Source organism: Ranitomeya imitator, chromosome 10 (genome assembly GCF_032444005.1).
Source record: "Ranitomeya imitator isolate aRanImi1 chromosome 10, aRanImi1.pri, whole genome shotgun sequence".
NCBI classification, from domain to species: domain Eukaryota; kingdom Metazoa; phylum Chordata; class Amphibia; order Anura; family Dendrobatidae; genus Ranitomeya; species Ranitomeya imitator.
Genome location: NC_091291.1, coordinates 104,744,856 through 104,750,673, shown reverse-complemented (window position 1 = coordinate 104,750,673; position 5,818 = coordinate 104,744,856). Strand labels below are relative to the sequence as shown.

General features: G+C 38.4%; 1 non-coding gene across 1 annotated transcript; it reads right to left on the bottom strand.

Annotated features, from left to right (window-relative positions):
• Positions 1-787: 787 nt before the first annotated feature.
• On the bottom strand, positions 788-860 carry TRNAF-GAA (transfer RNA phenylalanine (anticodon GAA)). The gene has a single exon. It is a non-coding gene; the product is annotated as a tRNA-Phe (tRNA).
• Between the last annotated feature and the right edge of the window lie 4,958 nt (positions 861-5,818).

The window sequence follows — 5,818 nt, the reverse complement described above, 5'->3', positions numbered from 1 at the left end:
TATACTACGTGGCTGGGCAATATACTACGTGACTGTGCAATATACTACGTGGCTGGGCAATATACTACGTGACTGGGCAATATACTATGTGACTGGGCAATATACTACGTGGCTGGGCAATATACTACGTGGCTGGGCAATATACTACGTGACTGGGCAATATACTACGTGGCTGGGCAATATACTACGTGACTGTGCAATATACTACGTGGCTGGGCAATATACTACGTGGCTGGGCAATATACTACGTGGCTGGGCAATATACTACGTGGCTGGGCAATATACTACGTGACTGTGCAATATACTACGTGGCTGGGCAATATACTATGTGGCTGGGCAATATACTACGTGACTGGGCAATATACTACGTGGCTGGGCAATATACTATGTGGCTGGGCAATATACTACGTGGCTGGGCAATATACTACGTGGACATGCATATTCTAGAATACCCGATGCGTTAGAATCAGGCCACCATCTAGTCTTCCATATTCATCTTGCTTTCCAATATCTTGGACTAGCAATTCCAGTCATAGTAACATAGTAACATAGTAACATAGTTAGTAAGGCCGAAAAAAGACATTTGTCCATCCAGTTCAGCCTATATTCCATCATAATAAATCCCCAGATCTACGTCCTTCTACAGAACCTAATAATTGTATGATACAATATTGTTCTGCTCCAGGAAGACATCCAGGCCTCTCTTGAACCCCTCGACTGAGTTCGCCATCACCACCTCCTCAGGCAAGCAATTCCAGATTCTCACTGCCCTAATAGTAACATAGTTTGCCGAAACCCGGGATCGAACCAGGGACCTTTAGATCTTCAGTCTAACGCTCTCCCAACTGAGCTATTTCGGCCAAACACAGTCCGTGTTTAATGTATTCATTGAACCTGTTGCCTTCTAGTAATTCCCTCTATCTGTCATCATAAACGTTATATTACTCTCTATTTTTCTTCCGGTACATCCGTATTATTGGCTATTCTTCCCTATGACATCAGTTTTTGTCTCTTAGAATAGATTCTACAATAAAAAGATATGTTTTTGTTGGATTTTTTAACCTTTTAATTTCTTTAAATGTCATAATTTTTAAATAACTTTTATTGCAGCTGCAATGAGGGTTTTTAGCAGAAAAGTTTCAAAATTGTCACTTGTCTTGAGAAACAAAGTGAATATAAAGGGAAAATAAAATAAACAAGAGTTCTGACAAAATATATAAATGTCCTTAAAGGGTTATTCCCTTCTCAGCCTTTCATTGTCGAGAAGAGAATAACTGCTTCAAGGCATTGACCATCAGAGGCGCAACTACGAAAAAAGTGCAGTTGGGCTACACTATTTGTGTAACTGCCATAGAAATGAACAGTAACTACAGAAATGGCATAGCACAGCAAGCTACGCTGTATTAACAACACAGGAGTTACGCCAACTACATAGCTCACTTTGCTATGCTGTCTCTGTAGCCCCCATTCATATATATTGGACTAATAGTGTAGCACAGCGGCATTTGACTGTTTTCGTATTCCCACCTCTAGTGGCCGGCAACTAGAATCATGTTTTCCTGTCTCAGCTGTGAATGGCTGAGATGGGACTAGCCATTTAGACTGTGATCAATATTAGTTTACTAATATACTAATTGATTTTTGCTAAACGCTAGTTTAGGAATATTGAAGACCTCGGGGGTCAAACTTTTACTGGTCAGACAATGCTAGACCTAGCATTGCTATTATTTTCTAGAAGCTTTAAAGACAATTTAGGGAGCCGTATTCTAATTTATTACTATTAAGTTTTTTCTATAAATGTTACTATTGTTTACTGTTATCTGTCTGTACCTGGTAACCCAGGCTCCACTTCCTTCACCTGTGATCGCTGCCCTCTGCTGGGCTTCAAGATGGGCTTTGCATGTTGCTCGCAGTGGATCAATGACATCATCTCCCTAGAACTATTTAAGGCCCTTTTAGACACACAATGGTGCCTTGGGATTGTGACACTAGGCTTCTATGTTTGGTGTGCTACACTTTCTGTGCCTATTGTGCTTCAACTTTCTTCCATTCCTGCAGTGTTCCACTTCACCCATACTGCTGTTCCAGAGACTCTTATGTGTGCCAAGTCCTTGCTGCCCAAACGCCTTCATGCTTGCTGCATCAACGCCCTGGGTCCGTGTGCCCAATTGGACCAGAGTCATAGAGGATCCACCTTATCTGAGCTAACAATTATTGTACAATCTTTTTCTTAGTACAACTCAATTTTCCAGTTCAATGGCTGAATGACAACAGTCTGATTGTAACGCTATTCTTTTCTCTCCGCATGGGGTCGACAATGAGTAACTGATGGCTTCTCTAGGGGATTTTTACAGTTTTTACATTTTTTCACTCAACTACAAGGTATACTGTGCATATTGCACAGGCAACGTTTTTAACAAAGCCCTCTTTTATGACTTTAATAGCATTGTTCTTCCCATATGTGCCGAGACCTTTTGGCCCCCCTTTGGCTTCAGGTCCGACTTCATGGGTGGCAGTCCAGCTTCGGAGTCCCGTATGAATAAGGAATAACTTCTCATCTTGGTGAAGTGTTTTACAATATTGATTTACTGAACATCAACATACCACAACTTTACTTGGTTTTCTTCCCTTTCTCATATTCAGAAAGCTAATCGCATCAGAGCATAGAGAGGACAAACCAGACACAAAGCCGAAAATGCTTTTATATTTTTTCTCTAAGACATTAGGAGCTATGATTTACGAGAACAGTGAATTGATGAGCCTGATGTGTTTTATGATTATTGTCACAGTCTAGTAATGCTCTGGACGGTGCTCACCAGCGACAAACACCAGGGAACCACCATGCACTCAGGCTTTTATAGAACAAAATATTATCAGACTTTAAAATCTTTAGAAATTGTCTGAGTTTTCAGAACTTTACACTTGCCTTAAAGGAACACTCCAAGAATAATTGGCACAAATGGCTTGTGTACGGGCCTACTCAAAAACATGCAGAACGTGGAATGGTGCTAATATGTCCTTAACTTCCATTGCAAGCTACTAAAATTCAATGAAGGTGCTGTGATCTGGTTTGGGAATTGAAGTGGTGTTGTTACTATTCCAAGTAGATGCTGGACATCAAAGGATACACATGTTCCTGGACGAATGTAGAAGGGATAACCACACTGGTGTAGACTCTGTAATCCAATTTATTGTCAGAAAATGGATTTCTAATGACAACAGATTTCGAACTGCTAAGGGCTCCTTTGTCTAGCACAGTGTTCCCCAAGTTCGGTCCTCAAGAGCCACCAACAGGTCATGATCTCAGGATTTCCTTACTATTGCCCAGGTGAGAATTCCATGATCTAGATAGGCAATAATTCCATCACCTGGGCCATACTAAGGAAATCCTGAAAACATGACCCGTTGGTGACTCTTGAGTACCGAACTTGGGGAACACTGGTCTAGCACAACAAGACTGAGCTAAAAAAACATTCAATTGTAACAAAATTTTAAAAAAATTGTGCCAAAGTATGGAACTTATCTTTGGGGAGTGGGACTTTCCAAACAAAGGACGTAATATCAAAGGACTAAGAAAAAAAGGAAAGAAACAAAATGGGCATAGGATTTGTTCCAAAAAAAATAAAACATAAATAAAATGGTGAAAATAATAAAATGGTGAAAATCACTACAGGATTGAGAAATGTTTCCTACAAAGCAACTTGCTAGAATTATCACAATGTATACAAACCATGTACAAATATAAATCTAAGAATAAACAAGAACATAAAAAGTGGTCTTAAAAAATAAAACATGGGTAGAAATAATTGTTTATTAAGTGCAGTACGTATACACTTTAGTATTGAAGTGTTTAGTCCGATGGCTATGATCACAATTGCCAACCAGAAATTACAGGACAGTCCATAAAATTAGAATATTTTTTTGCCCTCTCCTTAAAAAAATGTAAGGCATTTCTGATTTTTTTGAAGCTAAAGAAAATTATACAGATTGTTTTGACTGTAATTATCATCCTTTTACAGTTTATCGAGAAAGCAACTCATGTCTGCATATCAGACTTTTTGGCTGTAGAGGTGTATCATAATGATTCATCATGGTTCTCTGATGTGTTCTGTTTCATTTTTGGACAGAATAAATTGTTCTACTGTCCTAGCTATTTTCAGAATTTTCAGCTTACACTATGTGTTTTTGTTTTGGGGGAATGATTTTATACTAATCCCTGTTTGATAAAATGTGTGTTGACTTTTGAATGTTAATGTCATGATCCTAAGTTATTATTGCTCCACCACTTGTCAGCCTCCCTAATCACTGTTTTTCAAATTCGTATAAGTTTTTTTCTTTCTCTTTCTATGAAGTTGTTCAGAATTTGTATATATTTTTTTATCAATCTGAGATCATGAGCAACCACTGAAAGAACGTTTCAAGGTGGTTGCCCATATGATGTGTGGGATTGAATTTGGACTTAAGTTTTAAGACAGAATCAACAACTTTTTCTCCTTTATTGTCATCCTTTGTGTTTGTTGTGGAACCATTAGGAGCGAGAGAATGGCTATAAGTAACTGGGGATTGGTCTCTAGACATAAGATGAAAATGTATTTTAGTGTTACCTTTCTGATAAATGTTTTGAGATCTATGAACAGGTCAAATTCGCAAATGAGGGCATTTTGGACAAGTTCCTCATTATTTGATTTGCAGTTCCAAGAGCTGGGATTAATTGTCCCAAATTTTGGCTTTAAACCATTAATAGTTACACTTGTGCCCTTCAATATCGTCTTGATGCCCTTGGGTCTCTCTCAACATATTCAGAGACAATCCCTTTTTGGCACATATAAAGTCTTCCTTGACTATTTTCTTTCCATATCTCATGGTGAAAGATTTGAGAGCGACGGAATTGGAAACATTCTTATCCGTCTTCCTGCGATAGCTGCTGCCTGACAAGCTCTTGTTGATACGGCTGCGGCTGCTAGATCATTATCATTTAGCAGATTTTCTTGAGCTTTGTGATCATTCATTGCAGCCAATTACTATTCTGTCTTGGTGATCAGTGAATCCTGTGCTCTGGACGTGCCTGATTTGCTCTTTTACTTCAAAACTGTCACAAACCATTGAAGCATTTAATTTTTAATTTTGTGACTGCTCATTCCCATAAATCACCCTCACATCTTATACATTTTGCATGCGGGAATTTGATTAAAATCACTTTTACAGATTTTTTTTCTCGACAGTCTATTTTTTCGGCTTAGGTATTTGGAAATAATAAGGTGTTTCCTCGACCTTCTCTATGTAATTAGAAAGAAACGTTCTATTCTCTCGAAGGTCCCACCATGAAGTTATTGCACTCTGCTCGACAAGTAATAGGCTGCAGAATAATGGAGAACTTATTATATTCTTGCTGCTCCAGCACATGTGGGAAATGACACCTAAATAATCCATGCGCATGCATCCTTTACCTCTACTGATAAAATAGGCACTATAGCAGCTGTCTAAAAGCTCTGACATAATTATTATTCAGATTAATTGATATTCTCCATTGATATGTCTGTAGATAAATATTGTATAAAGTAAACATCTTATTTCACGTTTATTTAACCCCTTCATGACCATGGGATTTTTCGTTTTTCCATGTTCGTTTTTCACTCCCCTCCTTCCCAGAGCCATAACATTTTTATTTTTCTGTCAATTTGGCCAAGTGAGGGCTTTTTTTTTTGCGGGACGAGTTGTACTTTTGAACGACATCATTGGTTTTAGCATGTCGTGTACTAGAAAACGGGAAAAAAATTCCAAGTGCGGTAAAATTGCAAAAAAAAGTGCAGTCTAAGTG